Genomic DNA, 20,205 nt, shown 5'->3' with positions numbered 1-20,205 from the left:
TAAGACTGGCAGGGCACACACACCAACACACACACACACAGAGTTAGACCACTGCCCCAGCATGGTACTGTTCCCTGTCATGTCAACCACTGTGTCATAACATGCTGACCAAACCGGCCACTCGCGCACGCATGTTCATTTTGTCCACCCACACCAGACGCTATCAGGACATACACGTTGAAATATCAAAACAAACTCTTAACCAATTAAATTAATTTGGGGACAGGTAGAAAAGCAAACATTTAAGGCAATTTAGCTAGCTAGCCTGCTGTTGCTAGCTAATTTCTCTTGGGATATAAATGTTGTGTTGTTATTTTACTTGAAATGCACAAGGTCCTCTACTCTGACAATTCATCTACAGATAAAATGGTAAACCGCGTTTGTTTCTAGTAATCTCTACTACTTCAGGCTTCTTCTTCTTTGGACTTTATATGGCAGTTGGCATCCAACTTTAAGGTACTTTACCACCACCAACTGGACTCTGTGGAGTCGTGTTGTTGCCTACCCTTACCACCTGGGGGTGGCCCGTCAAGAAGTCCAGGATCCAGTTACTGAAGGTGTTTTAGTCCCAGGGTCCTTAGCTTAGTGATGAGCCTTGAGGGCACTATGGTGTTGAACACTGAGCTGTAGTCAATGAACAGCATTCTCATATAGATGTTCCTTTTGTCCAGGTGGGAAAGGGCAGTGTGGAGTGCGATTGAGATTGCGTGATCTGTGCATCTGTTGGGGCGGTATGCGAATTGGAGTGGGTCTAGGGTATCTGGGATGATACATAGCACTGTTGCACTTGTGTAAAGAGTCATGTCACCCTGTGCAGTCAGTCCCAGTTTGTGTTTTTTTATGTGGCTTTTGCTGCTGTTGTGTTCATCAGGCAGGCCAGGGGTTATCCAGGGGTCAGAGCAGAGCTGTCCCATTGTTGATCTTAGTTCTTTTCATTCTGAGAGGACCGGAATCCTACATTTGAAATCACACATTGCTTTAACTTTGCCATGTCCTCGACGGTACATTGCCTGAGCTTCCAACCTTTGTAGTTAAGTTGCTGCGTGAAAGCTTTAGATCAGATAATGTTCTTTATAAACTATGTGGTTCAAGCCCTGAATGCTGATTGGCTGACAGCTGTGATATAGCAGAACGTATACCACTGGTATGATGTATGGTCAATATGCCACGGCTAAGGGCTGTATCCAAGCAATCCGCGTTGCGTCGTGCATAAGAACAATCCTTAGCTGTGGTATATTGGCAAGACACCACACCCCCTCAGGTCTTATTTATATATAAGATGCTGTTGTTATATAGTAGCACATGGCATTCTTGCATGTTATAGACTAAGCTGGTTTTGACCCATCTGGGCTGATCTATGCTGGCCTTTGCCACACACTGGGCTGACCTGGTTTTGGTGGCTGCTGTGTTGATCTAGGCTGTACTTACTGGACTGGATTAGTCCGGACCGAGAGAGGCTGGTCTGACCTGGTTTATGGGCTGATGTGCTGTGCTGTACAGTATGTGCCTTGCTGCGGAGGCTCTGTGCTACGTTGGGACTAGCCTGACCTTGTTTGGGGGCTTCTGTGCTGTGCTGTGGAGGCTCTAATCCCCTCAGTGCATGGCCAGATTACTGTCTGCTCCATATTGTCTGGGGGCGGGAGGACGCTGCTCTAAAAGGCTCAGCATGGATCTCCCCTCCGACAGGGAGATGGCTCTTTATTTATTTATACTGCTAGCCAGTTATTTAAGTATTTGTTTATTTATGCACATGTTGACTTCACAACATCACATATTCAAAAATAATATAGGTTCTATAGTAGGAGAGTATAGGTTACCATCTGGTTCCATATCCACTGTTTTCATGGTATTGAATATTGCCTTGACTTTATTCCTCATTTAGTCTAATCAATAGTAGTGGATGTACAGTAAGTTTATTAGCAGTGTTAATGTGTGTCTGTTAACTGACTGACTGGTACACTAATGAAGTAACAATAGAATATTCACGTGTACATTTCAATGACAAAGGTGATGATGTATTTTCATGGCCACAGATATACCTATGATGATGTACTACATGTGTATTGAGAGGTGAACATCTTTCAAACCTAACACTCTTGAGGTTGGTTGTTCATATTTCTGACCTCTCAATACCAGAATAATTTAGTGTTATGTTTTACAATGTATTTTCATATGAATTTGTAATATGTCTTATACTCTGCACTTCATGGACTAAATCTCTATACAGTATGTGTTTTTATACTTTTATATTATACTGAAGTATTATACCAAAATCTAGATTGATTACACTACCTTCTATCAACCAATTAACACTGGCAACTGTAAAATAATTGTCTGTAGATCTAGAGCATAGACTGCTACCCAAATAACCAACTTTACACTCCTTATGATAATATACTGAACATCTCAATGCCATGAATGTTAAGACTTCTCTCTCTCTCTCTCTCTCTCTCTCTCTCTCGTGTACTCCTCCTCTCCATAGCTCTCATCTCCTGTGCACTCCATGCAGAAATGATTTCAATTTCTGAATTAATGAGGTTCTGCTGAACTGAGAAACGGCAAACACACACACACACACACACACACACACACACACACACACACACACACACAGCTTTTAAATACCAGTAGGTGCACACTTACATGCAAACTCCTGCAAATCCACATTCCTAAATGCACATGCAAACAGACTCTTACTGATGCTTGAATGCTCAATACAATTTATATTCACATATATTATTTCTCCTAAAAAGTTGGCAGAACCATTGCATTGCCTATTTGTATTTTTATAGATTTGCGTTTTAGTCTCCAAATGTACTGACATTCAGTATACAGGCTATTTTTAGATCACAGTAACATATACAGGCTCAGATCACAGTAACATACAGTACATATACAGAGGCAGGCACTGCCTCATGGGTCAGGCCCCAGAACTGGGCCTAGTCACTATGGTAACACTGTGCTGTGTATGTAAAACACTACAGCGCTTTGGGATCGGTGGAGGGTGTTAACCCCCCTTCTGTGCACGCACACACACACACACACACACACACACACTTCCACCCCCCTCATTTCTCAGCAGCCTCTTTTCTCCCCCTTCTCTCTGTTCTTTGTGCTACAACCTTTCTAAGCAACGCTCCCATGATGAGGAGTTGATATGATCCACAGCCACTGAGGCTGTATGTTAGTACAGTATATGTTGGTATGAGATCCCAGGGGGTAGAAGGCTGTGTTGGCACGGTGTTTCATTATTTTTATTGGACTCCTATCTACATCAGCTAAACTGTGGTTAGTAAGAGTCTTTAAACAGTATCGAACCGGCACACTTCTTCTCTCGTTCCACATGCAGTGTGTCTGCTGACTCAAGGCCAGAGCCTAGCTTCTAATCCAATTTTGTATTTGTAAACCTGCAGAATTTGGGGAAAAACAGGCACAGAGAGAACCACAGGAGCGCACACACTCTGTCCTGCCTCAGTGTGTTTTCCTATCCCATTCATCATCAGTGATCCACAGGAACAGATTCCAATTTCATTTGTTTTCATTTCATTATTTTATTAGCTTATTTCTCTCCATTCCTTTTTATTTTAAACCCTAGAAGAACCAGTCAACAGTTAATAATCTGTTAAAAAGCATTGATCGCCACCATTTAGTTTCCTGGCCAGCAACTTAGGCTCTAAAGCTGATCAATGCGTTTGAATGGGAACCGCCAAGATGGGGGATTGACTGCTGTGCTCGCAGTGCAATCATACCATTTGTCTTCATTTGGCATTCAATTATTTGTTGTAATGGCTTCCGTCAGAAACGGCCTCATGCAGCCCGGACGCAGACACACACTCCCTCTCCAAACTGGAATGTGTGCGCTGTATGCACCCCTCCTTATCCCTCCTCACCTCCTCACCCCTCCACCCCCTCCTTACCCCTCCTCACCCCTCACCTCCTCCTTATCCCTCCTCACCCCTCACCTCCTCCTTATCCCTCCTCACCCCTCACCTCCTCCTTATCCCTCCTCACCCCTCACCCCCTCCCTATCCCTCCTCACCTCCTCCTTATCCCTCCTTACCCTCACCTCCTCCTTATCCCTCCTTACCCCTCACCTCCTCCTTATCCCTCCTCACCCCTCACCTCCTCCTTATCCCTCCTCACCCCTCCTCACCCCTCACCTCCTCCTTATCCCTCCTCACCCCTCCACCCCTCCTTATCCCTCCTCACCCCTCACCTCCTCCTTATCCCTCCTCACCCCTCACCTCCTCCTTATCCCTCCTCACCCCTCACCTCCTCCTTATCCCTCCTCACCCCTCACCTCATCCTCCTCACCTCCTCCTTATCCCTCCTCACCCCTTCCTTATCCCTCCTCACCCCTTCCTTATCCCTCCTCACCCCTCACCCCCTCCTTATCCCTCCTCACCCCTCCACCCCCTCCTTATCCCTCTGCCTAGAGGTATCTGCCCTGTATTGCTCAATAATGCCTGCCTGTCACTGCTTTACTGACCTGTGTCGGTGTGTGTGTCAGCCTGTGTGTTTGAGTATGTTCAGTCGTGGAATGGTTTGATTATATGCTTTCTGGTAAAAATATATACAATATGAAAAAAGTGGTCTGTATCTCTTGACTGCTGTGAGGCGTTGTGTGGAGAGTGTGATTGTGGGGATGAGGTGGAGGCCCTCTGAGCACGTGCTGACGGTGCCCATACCGAGGCCAGTGTCTGTGGACTGTGACTGACCCAGAATGGACTTCCCGAGCTGAAGAGTCCTTTCCTGAACCCATCAATCCCTAACCAATCCCTATACAATATGAAAAAAGTGGTCTGTGTCTCTTGACTGCTGTGAGGCGTTGTGTGGAGAGTGTGATTGTGGGGATGAGGTGGAGGCCCTCTGAGCACGTGCTGACGGTGCCCATACCGAGGCCAGTGTCTGTGGACTGTGACTGACCCAGAATGGACTTCCCGAGCTGAAGAGTCCTTTCCTGAACCCATAAATCCCTAACCTGTGTGTGTGTGTGTGCAGTGGGTGAGAACCCCTCAACACACCAGCCCTTATCCACTCCACACGACAAGCAGCCCTGCACATCTCCAGCCCTGCACATTGTCGGGGTCACTTGACGTGGCTCATTTCAACATAAAAGGCACCCATTGGTGTCGGTCTGTAGGTGCCCCCTACTATACTCACACACAGCTTTACTTTGAGGGGATTTTCCAAAGTGGCATTTGTATAGCATGCTATAGGGGACTATCACTTCCTACCTAGAAACATTAAAGGACCCCTCCAGAGGAAGTTGCCGTCACTATTTCAACCTAATTCCTGCCCTAGTGCGGAAATGCTTGTTTTCTTCCAAACCCCGAACACCGACTTCAGGCTCCATTATAAATATTGGCATGTCTCCACCTTCCTCCGAGTGCACAGCCCATATGTTCTCAGGCACAGCCAACACTCTGTGATCTGTAAACAAATCAGAAAAAGTCAGGGTAGTTTCGCTAATCACTACGGAGCACAGCTAACGGTAGCTACGACAAGGCAAAGGAACATTCACTCTCCTCTCTCTTCTGCAATGGAATTGAATGACCAGGGATGAATACAGAGTTTAGCGGTAATGCTGGAGTTTTACAGGCGACACGAGAGGCTAGCTAACCTAGTCCCTGGACCAATAAATGACCAAACAAGCTTGCCAGCCAAACTTGTGTAGTTAGGGAGCAACTGTTACTTGCTAGCTAACGCCACTCTTGCTATAACATGTCTCCAGAAATGACGATGAGTCCCAGCTGTGTTGACATTTCAGCTATCCACTTCATCCACTCATCAGAATAATATAGCTATTTTCTTAACATTTCACTGGCATTAGCCCATCCGACATCTCCCGACAGTCGAAGTGCATTGCTGACTGGTAGTAAGCCACAGTAGCCGGTTTCCACTAGTCAAAATTGCGTAAAAATTCATGAAAACTAAAATGTCTTCATTGGTCTTAATTTAAGGTTGGGGTTAGGAATAAGGTTAGCAGTGTGGTTATGTTTATGGTTAAGGTTTGGTTTAAAATCACATTTTAAGAAGAGAAATTGTAGCAACATTTTGTCAACAGGAAGTAAGGAGCCCACACGTGTTAGCTCTAACATTTTGTAGGTGGTTCAAAAATAACTAAAGCCAGCACTATAACGATCATGGGCTCTGGGCATCGTTTTCCAGCAACAACAAAAAAAAGTTTCTAGCCACCATATTGAGCTCTAACTGAAGCCTATTTAGTGCTTTATCCGGGTAGCCAGAGAGTAGAGCATTGCAGTAGTCTAGAAGTGACAAAAGCATGGATTAGTTTTTCTGAATCATTTTTGCGCAAACGGTTTCAGATTTTTCCAATGTTACGAATATGGAAAAAGCTGCCCTTGATATGTTCGTCAAAAGAGAGATCCGGGTCCAGAGTAACGCCGACGTCCTTCAGTTTCATTTGAGACTGTACAACCATCAAGATGAATTGTCAGATCAAACAGCAGATCTCTTTGTTTTTTGGGACCTAGAACTAGCATCTCTGTTATGTCCAAAATGAAATACGAAACGATGAAATATGTTACATTATTGTTTAATTCAATTTATGTTGATGCTAATATTATGTACATTATTCAATTATGTTTCTGTATGATAACAATAGCCTCATATATTTAATATACCATAAACTGTTGTTCATATACTATTTTTTAAGTTTCACAAATTCATTCTAATTAACTGAATCATTATGACACACCCCTCACTATCGTCATTGGTTGCACTATTTGCATTGTTTTTCTACATAACCTGGTTCAAGTATTCATGTCATTACCCTGAAGAAGGAACAGTGATGCCGAAACATTGGTAAATACCCAATAAATAACTGGGAGTTTATATATGGAGTTTGCGACTCTCTTTATTTTGATAGTTTCGAGTTTGAAAGGAAAACATTTGTCGCCATCCACTTCCTTAAGTCTGAAACACAGGCTTCCAGGGTAGGTCATGTTTGGGGCTTCACCATGTTTCATCGCAATATACAGCTGTGTGTTGTCTGCATTGCAGGGAAATTTGACATTGTGTTCCAAATTATATCACCAAGAGGTAGAATATATAGTGAAAACCATAGTGGTCCTAAAACGGAACCTTGAACATCGACACTTACCATTGATTTGTCAGAGGACAAACCATCCACAGATACATTTCTGACAGATGAGCTCTAAACCAGGCAAGAACTTGTCCCTGTAGACCAATTAGGGTTTCCAGTCTTTCCAAAATAATGTGGTGATCGATGGTGTCAAAAGCAGCACTAAGGTTTAGGGGCACGAGGACAGATGCAGAGCCTTGGTCTTATGCCATTATAAGGTCATATACCACCTTCACGAGTGCAGTGTCAGTACTGTGATGGGCTCTAAACCCAGACTGGAGCATTTCGTGTACATTATTTGTCTTCGGGAAGGGGATGATTTTTATTTATTATTTAAAACAGTTGGGTCAAGGTTTGGCTTTTTCAGCAGAGGGTTTATTACTGCCACTTTTAGTGAGTTTGGTACATATCCGAAGGATAGATAGCCGTGTATTATGTTCAACATAGGAGGGCCAAGCACAAGAAGTAACTCTTTCAGTAGTTTAGTTGGAATCGGGTCCAGTAGGCAGCTGAAAGGTTTTAGAGGCCATTACTGTTTTCGTGAATGTCTCGAGGGATACAGGATTAAAAAACTTGAGTGTCTCCATTGATCCTGGGTCTTGTGCAGACTCAGGACAACTACAAAACTCAGAATTACACTGATTCAAACCAGTAATTTGCTTTCTAATGATCATGATCTTTTTGTCCAAGTTCATGAATTCATTGCTGAAGTGAAGGCCATCCTAACTTTGAAACAGGTAGTTAGCTTTGAAACAGTATCAGAAACAGTATCAGAAATAAATGTTGAATTGTTTTGTTGATCAGGTTGGAAAAGTAGGCTGATCGAGCAACAGTGAGGGCTCTTCAATATTGCACATTACTGTCTTTCCAAGCTAGTCTGAATACTTCCAGTTTGGTGGAGCGCCGTTTCCATTCCAATTTTTTGGAACCTTGCTTCAGGGCGCGGGTATTTTCTGTATACCCCTCCCCTCTTTTTCTCACAGGATATCCTCCTACTTCCTGTCTGACTCTCCCTAGGCTAGCTCTATTCCCCCTCTCTCTCTCTCGTTCAGCCCATGGGATAGAGGTATGGAGGGGTGGGGGCTGAGGGGAATACCTGTTAACTCTATTTCTTCTCCACACTTTAGCAGTCTTCCCAAATACCCTGCGGAAATGCTCCCACAACCAGAGAGAGAGGATGTCTGGATGCTAGAGTATGCTATTAGGAAGGAGCAGTCTTAGTTCTGTATTTTTCTATTGAAGGTCTATGTTGGTACTACCTGGGCCCATCTATTTCATCCATTGTTGTCAATTATATGACAATGAACATGCAGGAGGTCTTATGGCTGGTTGAGAGGGGCTAAATCAAATTAAATCAAATCCAATTGTATCTGTCACATGCGCCGAATACAACAGGTGTAGACCTTACAGTGAAATGCTTGCTTACAAGCCCTTAACCAACAATGAATGCAGTTCAAGAAATAGAGTTAAGAAAATATTTACAAGATAAAGTTCAGTAATAAAATCAAATAGTAACACAAGAAAATGACATAACAATAATGAGGCTACATACAGGGGGTAACGGTACCGAGTCAATGTGCAGGGGTACAGGTTAGTCGCAGTACTTTGTAAAGTGACTATGCATAGATAATAAACAGTGAGTAGCAGCAGTGTAAAAACAAAGGGGGGTCAATGTAAGTAGGTCAGATGTCAATTTGATTAATTGTTCAACAGTCTTATGGCTTGGGGGTAGAAGCTGTTAAGGAGCGTTTTGGTCCTAGACTTGGCGCTCCGGTACCGCATGCCGTGCGGTAGCAGAGAGAACAGTCTATGACTTGGGTGATTGGAGTCTTTGACAATTTTTTGGGGGCCTTCCTCTGACACCGCCTAGTATATGTCAGGAAGTTGGACCTGGTGATGTACTGGGCCATATGCACTACCCTCTAGTGCCTTACGGTCAGATGCCGAGCAGTTGCCATACCAGGCGGTGATGCAACAGGTCATGATACTCTCAATGATGCAGCTGTAGAATTTGTTTAGGATCTGGGGACCATTGCCAAATCTTTTCAGTTTCCTGAAGTGGAAAAGGTGCTTCCATGGCCTCTTCACAACTGTCTTGGTGTGTTTGGATCATGATAGTTTGTTGGTGATGTGGACACCAAGGAACTTAACTCTCAACCCGCTCCACTTAAGCCCTGTCGATGTTAAAGCCTATTTTCCTATATTCCATTTTACACCATTTTAAAGATAAAATTATCATTAATCCAGCCACAGTGTCAGTGTGTTCAAAAAGGCATTACAGCAAAAGCACCACAAACGATTATGTTAGGTCACCACCAAGTCACAGCCATTTTTCCAGTCAGAGAGGAGTCACAAAAAGCAGAAATATAGATCAAATTAATCAGTAACCTTTGATGATCTTCATCAGATGACACTCACAGGACTTCATGTTACACAATACATGTATGTTTTGTTTGATAAAGTGCATATTTATATAAAAAAATCTCGGTATATATTGGCGTGTTATGTTCAGTAGTTCCAAAACATGCGGTGATTTTGCCAAGAGCCACATCAATTTACAGAAATACTCAAAATAAACATTGATAAAAGATACAACTATTATATATGGAACTTTAGATAAACTTATCCTTAATGCAACCAGTGTCAGATTTTTTAAAAACTTTACGGAAAAAGCATACCCTGCAATAATCTGAGTACGGCTCTCAGAGACCAAACAAGCCAAAAATATATCCGCCATATTGTGCATTCAACAGAAGTCAGAAATAACATTATAAATATCCACTTACCTTTGATGATCTTCATCAGAATGCACTCCCAGGAATCCCAGTTCCATAATAAATGTTTGATGTGTTTGATAAATTATGAACTTTATGTCCAAGTGGTATTGTTAGGGCAAATCCAGCCGAAAGGTCAGACGAAAAGTCAAAAGTTATATTACAGGTCGTAGAAACATGTCAAACGTATAGAATCAATCTTTAGGATGTTTTTATCATAAATCTTCAATAATGTTCCAACCGGAGAATTCCTTTGTCTGTAGAAAAGCAATGAACGCAAGCTAACTTTCACATGATCGTGCGTCACGAGCTCGTGGCAATCTGCCAGACACCTGGCTCAATCCCCTCTCATTTTCCCCCACTTCACAGTAGAAGCATTTTTCCCCACTCCCCCACTTCACGGTAGAAGCATCAAACAAGGTTCTAAAGACTGTTGACGTCTAGTGGAAGTGCAACATGACCAATATCCCACTGTATCTTCGCCTGCCATATGAGTTTTGTTATACTCACAGACACCATTCAAACAGTTTTAGAAACTTCAGAGTGGTTTCTATCCATATATGCATATTTGCATATTCTAGCTTCTATGGCTGAGTAGCAGGCAGTTTACGCTGGGCACCTCTGGGCACCTTATTCATCCAAGCTACTCAATACTGCTCCCCAGTCACCAAGAAGTTAACATGAGGTATTCTATCTCAGGCGAGCAATACCTCGAGACTTCTTTAATGTTAGACATCGCGCACCAGCAGTTTTTGACAAATAGACACACACCCCCGCCTCTCGTCTTGTCAGACGTAGCTGCACTGACCTGCCAATGCACTGAGAAGGCAGCCAGCTCTATATTATCTGTGCCATTGTACAGCCACGTCTCGGTGAAACATAAGATATTCGTTTTTAATGTCCCGTTGGTAGCGTACTCTTAATCGTAGATCATCCAGTTTGTTTTCCAATGATTGCACGTTGGCCAATAATAGGGAGGGTGGTGGTGGTTTACCTACTCGTCAGTGAATTCTTACAAGGCACCCTGCCCTCCTCCCCTTTTTTCTCTGTCTTTTCTTCACGCTGATGACAGGGATTTGGGCCTTGACAAAGCAGTATATCCTTTGCGTCAGACTCATTAAATAAATAATCTTCGTCCATACTATGTTTATTGAGATTATCTAAACTATGTTTATTGAGATTGTCTAGACTATGTTTATTGAGTGGCACTGGTTACAGTGTATATTGTTGTGCAATTCGCTATATGAATAGACAATCCTTGCTAAGGGCCCACATCAGGTTTCAATGCTGCGATGGATATTATTACATGGTCTGCAACTGTTACATTCTTACCCTCCGTTTCCAGAGTTCCTCTTGCTGTCTCTCTTCTACACTCCCTTCATATGTCTTTTACAGCATTCATTATTTTGAAGCTCTTCAAATTCTGCCGTGAGTGAAAAAATTGTTCTTCTGTTTTTCTCTGTGCCCTTATTGTCATTTACCTCCCTCTCCTCTCCATTTCACTATTCCTCTTCCCTCCCGCTTCTTCTCTCTTCCTCACCCCTTTCTCCACCTCTTCTCTCTCTCCACCTCCATCTCGCTCTTGTTCGCCCTCCGTCCCTCTCTCCCTGCGTCCCTCTTTCCCTCCAGCCCTCTTTCCCTCCAGCCCTCTCTCCCTGTGTCCCTCTTTCCCTCCAGCCCTCTCTCCCTGCGTCCCTCTTTCCCTCCAGACCTCTCTCCCTGCGTCCCTCTTTCCCTCCAGCCCTCTCTCCCTGCGTCCCTCTTTCCCTCCAGCCCTCTCTCCCTGCGTCCCTCTTTCCCTCCAGCCCTCTCTCCCTGCGTCCCTCTTTCCCTCCAGCCCTCTCTCCCTGCGTCCCTCTTTCCCTCCAGCCCTCTCTCCCTGCGTCCCTCTTTCCCTCCAGCCCTCTCTCCCTGCGTCCCTCTCTCCCTCCAGCCCTCTCTCCCTGCGTCCCTCTCTCCCTCCAGCCCTCTCTCCCTGCGTCCCTCTTTCCCTCCAGCCCTCTCTCCCTGTGTCCCTCTTTCCCTCCAGCCCTCTCTCCCTGCGTCCCTCTCTCCCTCCAGCCCTCTCTCCCTGCGTCCCTCTTTCCCTCCAGCCCTCTCTCCCACTCTCTTCGGTTGAGGACAAGAAGGTGAAAGCCAAGCCGATTACAGAGGCAGTTTAATCTGGCCGTCCCACCAAGGGATTTCTCTCTATTTTTCCTTGAGGCTGCAGGGCTGCATGAGGGGAAGGCCTTTGTTTAGAGTATTGTTCCTGTTTGGACCAGGTGAAGCCGCAACACACACAGGCGCACGCATGCACTCACGCACCCACACACTCACACACATACAGTGGGAGGGTTGGTGGCAGGCAGGCACATGACAGCTAGGGGAGTGTTGGGTTGGGGGTTAAGAGATGGAATATTAATGCTACTTTGCCATTAATCTGTATCTATCTGTTATCAAGTTGTCTTACGTCTGTGGTTGTACGTTGCTCAGATATTACAACACCGATAAATAAACACAGCATATCAAAGTCGATATGAAAACAGATGGATAAACAAAAATATTTTTTATACATCAATATCACATTTTTCTGTCTTGTCAGAATCATTCTAATTCCACCATTAGTCAAATTTTTACTTTTAATTGTTACTTTTATAAATTATTATGTTGATGTGAACCGAGGTTTGAGCTATTTATTTATGGCATTTTGGTGGTAACAACCACCGCAGTAGTAGAACATGTGTTCCTGTAGACAGAAGTCTGTTTTAATAGCCTCATCAGGTGGCTTTTAACATTCACAACAGAGGCTCGTATCCAGGTACGTGTTGGATGGCTGCCCTTCTCCAAATAACAAAATGACTTGAACCATATTGTACCATTTTAATGATTTAACTAGCATATTGTACAGTGGCACAACACAATGCTGGCTAAACGCAGCTGCGCCCCAGCCTCTCCAGCCTTTCATGTGCTTCGTATCACTCCCTCTTTCATCAGCGGCACCCCGCTATGCCGTTTCAGGGGAGGAGTCCGGTCGCCAAAAGGGATTAGCTTCCAACTGGTACTTGTCCAGTTCTGTTCTGATTTTATGAAAAGGAGCTTAGCTAACCTCCAACTTCAGAAGGGGTTCCTGTGGGGGTAATGTGCCTCTCCAATAGTTTACATTACAATTAACGCCTCGGATAAGCTTTGCCAAGGAAAGAGGCATATCCTTGACGATGGCAGCGATACTGTAGCAGTGGATGATTAACAAGCAGTGTGAATTTTTGGTAATGTAGTTCCCTAGTTTGACTGCATGTTGGAGCTCTGTTCCCTTTCACCTTTGCAATAATATCACCATTACTATAGCTTATAGCTCAGACACAAAGGTAGGATTGTTAACGTTTGCCTGCTGACAGTACTTCGGCAGTCTATCTTTTGTGTTCACACAGCAAAGAGCTAGAAGTTGTCAGCCTTGCATTGTTAAAATACTCCAATCCAGAAGGTGGCGGTAGCGTTGTTTGGTAATGCATGTCTCTGTGTTGCTTAGTTTATGGTCTAGATTTCAATGTTAGCTAGCTAGCTGCGCAAATGTTGCTATTTTGTAAAACGCCTTTGATGGTACAATATACAATTTAATTCACTCTTCATAATCCCATACTGACAGTGCCAGCCCATAGCCAAATGTTTAGATTGCTTGCTAATGTTCGCATATTCACTAGCTAGCACCATTGGTTGTAACCAAAGCATGTAGAGGTCTGTAATTTTTTTTTATCATAGGTACACTTCAACTGTGAGAGACGGAATCTAAAACAAAAATCCAGAAAATCCCATTGTATGATTTTTAAGTAATTCATTTGCATTTTATGGATTTTTGTTTTAGATTCCGTTTCTCACAGATGAAGGGTACCTATGATAAAAATGACAGACCTCTACATGCTTTGTAAGTAGGAAAACCTGCAAAATCGGCAATGTATCAAATACTTGTTCTCCCCACTGTATATCCACAGTAGAACGAGTCCTATATCGACATAAACTGAAAGGCCGCTCAGCAAGGAAGCCGCCATTAAAAAGCCAGACTACGGTTTGCAACTGCACATGGGGACAAAGATTGTACTTTTTGGAGAAATGTCCTCATGTCTGATGAAACAAAAATAGAACTGTTTGGCCATAATGACCATCGTTATGTTTGGAGGAAAAGGGGGAGGCTTGCAAGCCGAAGAACACCATCCCAACCGTGAGGCATGGGGGTGGCAGCATCAAGTTGTGGGGGTGCTTTGCTGCAGTAGGGACTGGTGCACTTCACAAAATAAATGTCATCATGAGGATGGAAAATTATGTGGATGGAAAATTATGTGGATATATTGAAGCAACATCTCAAGAAATCAGTTAAAGCTTGGTTGCAAATGGGTCTTCCAAATGGACAATGACCCCAAGCATACTTACAAAGTTGTGGAAAAATGGCTTAAGGACAACAAAGTCAAGGTATTGGAGTGGCCATCACAAAGCCCTGACCTCAATCCTATTAAACATTTGTGGCCGGAACTGAAAAAGCTTGTGTTCGCAAGGAGGCCTACAAACCTGACTCAGTTACACCAGCTCTGTCAGGAGGAATGGGCCAAAATTCACCCAACTTATTGTGGGAAGCTTGTTAAACAATTTAAAGGCAATGCTACCAAATACTAATTAGTGTATGTAAACTTCTGACCCACTGGTAATGTGATGGAAGAAAGAAAAGCTGAAATAAATCATTCTCTCTACTATTATTCTGACATTTCACATTCTTAAAATAAAGTGGTGATCCTAACTGACCTAAGACAGTGCATTTTTACTAGGATTAAATGTCAGAAATTGTGAAAAAGTGAGTTTAAATGTATTTGGCTAAGGTGTATGTAAACTTCTGATTTAAATTGTATGTGGAGAAAAAAAGGCACAGCACACTAACATCAAAACCTCATCCCAACTGTAAAGTATGGTGGAGAGAGCATCATGGTTGAGAGACGCTTTGCTGCCTCAGGGCCTGGACAGCTTGCGATCCTCAACGGAAAAATGAATTCCCAAGTTTAGCAAGACATTTTGCAGGAGAATGTAAGGCTGTCTGTCCGCCAATTGCTCAACAGAAGTTGGGTGATGCAACAATAGAATTTCTTCAACAGAAGAAAATACGCCTTCTGGAGTGGCCCAGTCAGAGTCCTGACATCAACCCGATTGAGATGCTGTGGCATGACTTCGAGAGCAGTTCACACCAGACATCCGAAGGATATTGCTGATCTGAAACAGTTTTGTGAAGACCCAAATTCCTCCTGACCGTTGTGCAGGTCTGATCCGCAACTACAGAAAACGTTTGGTTGAGGTTATTGCTGCCAAAGGAGGGTCAACCAGTTATTAAATCCAAGGGTTCACATACTTTCCCAACCTGCACTGGGAATGTTTATACGGTGTGTTTAATAAAGACATGAAAACGTATAATTGTTTTTGTGTTATTAGTTTAAGCAGACTGTGTTTGTCTATTGTTGTGTCAAATTTTATGACCAATTTATGCAGAAATCCAGGTATTTCCAAAGGGTTCACATATATGTTTTCTTGCCACTGTACATCACAGAAGACTGAAATACAGTATAACAAAACCGTTTGACATAGAAACACCTGATTTTTGTCCCCCCCCCCACAAAAGTATTAATTATTTAAAAAAATAACAATCCTCCCATGAGGGCAAAGAGGGCGCTTTTGGTCATTGACTGCAGGAAAGGGCTACTGTATGTGCCCTTTCCTGTATTAATAATTAATAGTTTACTGTTCTCATTCTTGGGGTGGAAACATTTTATTTGCAGAGTTCACAACTTGCTACATTTGTGAGAATCATGTTTTGGTTTATTTCATAACCATCATTTACAAGATTTGTAAATATTTTCATCGTCTTTTGTTTGGAGTGCTCCCCATGTGATCAATGAGCAGGTGCATGGTTTTTCGGTGCTGATAATGTTGAGGGAGTTCTGATAATGTTGAGGGATTGCACGCGCCTGAGCAGGCATAGAAGTACCTAGCCTGCTGTGCGGTGATATGTAGGAAAGGGGTTTTTGAACATCCATTGCGAATGATAATATATTCAAAATTTAGTGTGTCAGAGTAAGCTATTTTGAAAAAATTTACAACAATCTCCCCCTCGATAATCGGCCATCCTTAGTGTGAAAGAGCAATGGAAGTTATAGGCCTACTGCTGCATTGGCCTATACGCTATGAGTTCCATGCGCTCATTTCTTTAGCCGCCTTTGGATCATGGTGTATCAATGTGTCTATGGCAGAGGCTGGGGATTTCACATTAGTTGACTTAACTTTTTAGATTTTTTTATCATTTAAATTCATATTTTTACGATTAACCATGTGACAAAGCTTTTGAGAAACAAAAACGTTATTATTGAAATGAAACTGTTCCATGAAAATGCGCATTTTGAAAATCATAACTGGTACACAGAACATTAGAAATGTTTGGATAAATTGTAAGCTTCCCCAAAGTCACACGTCACCTATGAAGTCTTTATGAAAGATATTCACGTTTCCATGGTGAGGTTTTGCCTATATGCTACTTTGAAGCAAGGGTAAGACATGCCTCATAATAGGAAATAAAACATGAAGGTTTCAAACAATTAAGGATAGGGATGTAATTATTGTTTGGATAACCTTATTGACTATTATGTATTGATGTATTGTATTTTTTTCACTCTTGTGATGTGATGGGCAATGCAGAGTACTCTGGAAGGAGAATTATAATTTAATTACCATGGTGAATTATTAGAATGTTTGTTAATGTGTCAATTAATCCCATAAGGGATGGGTTGCCAATTGGCGATTTGACACGAAAATAAAATTTCATTCGTTAAGTATATTTTCAAAATGCATACTGCTTCCAGCTTACATTGTAAAGTGGTGGGTGGTGCGCTGATAGCCTGTTGCCTGCACATGAATGGTGAGTGGGAGGCAAGCTTCAATTACTAGTAGAAGCTCTTTTTAATCGTGCACATAACTGTTTTTAACACGCGATTGCATTTTCAATTGTTGAGCAATGAATGAGCTTATAAAAGCCCCGTTTTACTCCAGCAGCAACCAGCTGAGGATCTGTCTGAGAAATCCCACTCAAAATAGGTTCTGTATGCTATGCACTTGTGATAGTTGGATAAATAAGAATGTAAGGTGAAAATGTAATAAAATTGTTGTTATTACTCCTGTTGGCTCCCCCACGTGGGGGTTCATGCTCTCTGATTGGCTCAGTCATGTTGTTGACCACTGACGAGCATTGCCATTCTACAAATAGAAAGGGCAGGTTTGTTGCTACTGGGTCGGCACACAGCAGGTACCGCTTTAGTTCTAGCAAGAGAAGGAACGGCCTCCCGCTGTGATAAGTACCTATCAGCAGTCTATTCTGCTGATTCTCTGTGCGTTTCATTCTTTAAAATAATGGGTGACCAGGAAGATGGCCAAGCGGCTATTAGCTCATATCTGGCTTGGCTAGTATGTTCTATGATGGCTATGGCATGGTTAGGATATGATGTTGCTGCCATATGATAGTGCCATGTGTGTCCCTCCCCCTGGTGCTGTGTGTGTCTGGGATGTCATTCTGTGGTATCAGGCGGTGGGTGAGGAGTCTTCCTGATGGAGCCCTGGCGTTGACACAGCACCACTGAGCAGCCTGTCGTCGTCACGCCACGGATCAGCGGCTGGCGACTTTATTTTAGGCGACACCAGGTGCCGGGTGTTTAGTGCTTGTTACATGATCCAGAGCAAATGTGCAGGGGGTCCATGTGCGACCCTGAGGGATAGAAGGAGAGAGTAGGAATAAAAGTGTGACTGGTCCTGTGACTGGGTCAGCCTTGTCTGTATGCTGGAGTTGAGGAAAGGTCAGAGATTGGGTTGAGGTGCCAGGAATAGGGGTGTGAGATGCCTGGGTGTCTCCAGGCCATGTGAGCCCCCCAGCGGGGAGGCCTGCCCCACCCAGCCCACACACCACCCTCCCAAACCCCAGATCAGCAGAACAATAGCTGGTCAAAGAAGGACAGTTTCAACCCCCTCCTTCCCCTCTCTGTCCCTCACATCTTTCTCTAGCTCTGTTTTTCTCCCTCTCTCTGCCCTCATCTCTGACCCCTCCTTTTTCTTTCTTTCTCTCCTCTGTCCAGCACACACAGATTCTCTCTCCTCTGCGCTCCCTCTCTCTCCCTCTTTCTCTGCCTCTCTTTCTCCTCTCTCTCTCTCTCTTCCTCTCTATCGTAAACATGATGCTTTCTCGATCTGAGATGCCTGAGGGACAGAACACAGACAGGAGCTGTCACCATGACAACAGCTTCTGTGAGCTGCCTGACACCCAGACTCTATTGGCTTGGAGGGAGGGGGGAGGGGGGTGAAGAGGGGGTAGGAGAGTGGAGGCAGACGACCCCATTTCTCCTCCAGGGACTCTGCGACCTGCTCATGTTCACATGCAGAATTAGCATAAAGAGAGGGAGAAGGAGGCAGTTTGGGCACTGTGTGTTAAAGGGTGTGGGGGCGTGTCCATAAGGGATCTCCCCTAGGTCCTAGTGGCCATGTCTGTTCTTGGCCAGACTGAAGCCAAGAGGCTTGTGGTGTCATTTTAGAAGCTGTGATATGTTATTTTATATAGGCCTAGTATATGAATCATGCATCAGTTTCAATGTACTGTAAGATGGTACTCTCAAAGTGCCTTCTAGCGCATGCAGTTGTGTGTGTGTGTGTGTGTATGTGTGTGCCTCCGTGTGTGTTTGTTCACTAACTGACCCCTGCCGTCTGTAAAACAAGGGATGTCTCCATAGCATTAGTTGGCCTATGTGCGGTTCAACAACAGTAGCTTGTGAATGGCCTGCTCTAGTCTCCTCAGATCAGCCCTCTGAGTCCCTCCTCCCCATCCCTCTTACACACCCTTATCTGGAGAAGCATCTAGGATCAGATCTAAACTCACTGGATTACTGGGGTCTCACTGCCTCTCCCTTTCAAAGTTAAAGACCCAACGTTCTGAGTGATGGTTTTGCTAGTTTTGTGGAACCCTGGTTGTATGTGCTGCACCTGCCAATTCTGTGGCTAGCTGTGAGTTTGGACTGAAAGATCTTGCGTTCATTGATGAAGAAAAGATGGAAGCCTTGACTTCTGAAATATCACCATGGTTCTGATGTGACGTGAGGCCAGAAACCAAGGACTGACTCTGGTTCTAAACACTTTTGCAGCCCTAAAATGTGTGCTTTCCTCCTGAATTAATATCATTACGATTGTTTCCATTTCAATTTATTGCATTGTATCCAGAGAACGCTGGAAGACCCACTTCTTCAATTTCATGATCACCTGTTAATGGAAACTTTCTTCATTGATCTTGCAAGATTAAATTCAAAGCACAGAGGCAATGGTTCTGACTGAGATACAGTGGACTGTTGATGTGGCTGAAATCTTTTCAGTGTTTGCATTACCTGCGGAATGGCTGTGAAATGCAGTGCACCGTGTTTATGTGGAGTTTGGCAGGCTGCCGCCTCAGCTCTAAGTGAACATAGCTAATGAAAACTGTATGAAAGAGGGAGAAAAGAGAGCAAGAGAGATGAGAGGAGAGTGAGGGGGAGAGTGAAGGAGAGGAGAGTAAGGGACTGGAGGGAGAGGCAACGAGAGGCAGGAGGAGGAGGGAGAGGCAACGAGAGGCAGGAGGAGGAGGAGGAGGAGGGAGAGTGTGAGATCAGGGCGGTCTGCCTCTCTGTGAACACTGACATATTTAGACTAATAATCGAGGAGGGGGAGCATGTGGCTATGAATATGGTCCCTTGTGTTGATCTGTGTGTGTGTGGGCTCATGTCTTTGCCTGTTTGTTGGTGTGTATCCATACACCCTAGAAGGAGTAAACGTCTCTAGTTGTGCCTGCAAACGCGTTTGAGTATCCCTTTCCATTTGGCAGCAATGTACAGTGTCACAGAGAGAGGGTCAAAGGGCCGTTGCTACCAAATCAAAACCAGAAGTTGAAAAGGAGGCACAGAGAGGGGGTCGCAGCACTGCTACAGGACAGCCTGTGGGGTTGGGGAGGTAAGACCCAGGGGTCGGATGGTAGAGTGGCTGGCTGGGAGGAGGGGTGCTGTTAGGGGGGGGAAATACTGAGGAAACCGCTCAGAACAAACCAAACAGGAGTAAACCATAAGCATGTTTCACTCCTATGAATCCCCTCCGCTGAGGAGTCTACTGGGCTTCTTAGCCAGCTACTGGAGCCCCTCTCACAACAAAAGTAATGGGGGGGATCTCTGACCCCTCTCTCACTCACTCACTCTCTCTGTCTCTCTCTCTCCGAGGAAGCATGATAGTGGTGTGCTTTATGCAGGGTGAGAAATGTTTCTA

The 20,205-nt window shown here is 44.1% G+C and overlaps 1 protein-coding gene across 2 annotated transcripts in view; it reads left to right on the top strand.

The window, feature by feature from the left end:
- LOC112234537 (single-stranded DNA-binding protein 3) overlaps positions 1-20,205 on the top strand; it is a 119,554-nt gene that overhangs the window by 54,242 nt on the left and 45,107 nt on the right. The window lies entirely within an intron of this gene.

The sequence above is a fragment of the Oncorhynchus tshawytscha genome, linkage group LG01, assembly GCF_018296145.1.
Source record: "Oncorhynchus tshawytscha isolate Ot180627B linkage group LG01, Otsh_v2.0, whole genome shotgun sequence".
Taxonomy (NCBI): domain Eukaryota; kingdom Metazoa; phylum Chordata; class Actinopteri; order Salmoniformes; family Salmonidae; genus Oncorhynchus; species Oncorhynchus tshawytscha.
The sequence above is the reverse complement of the archived record's forward strand: the minus strand, read 5'-3'. Positions and strand labels throughout refer to the sequence as shown.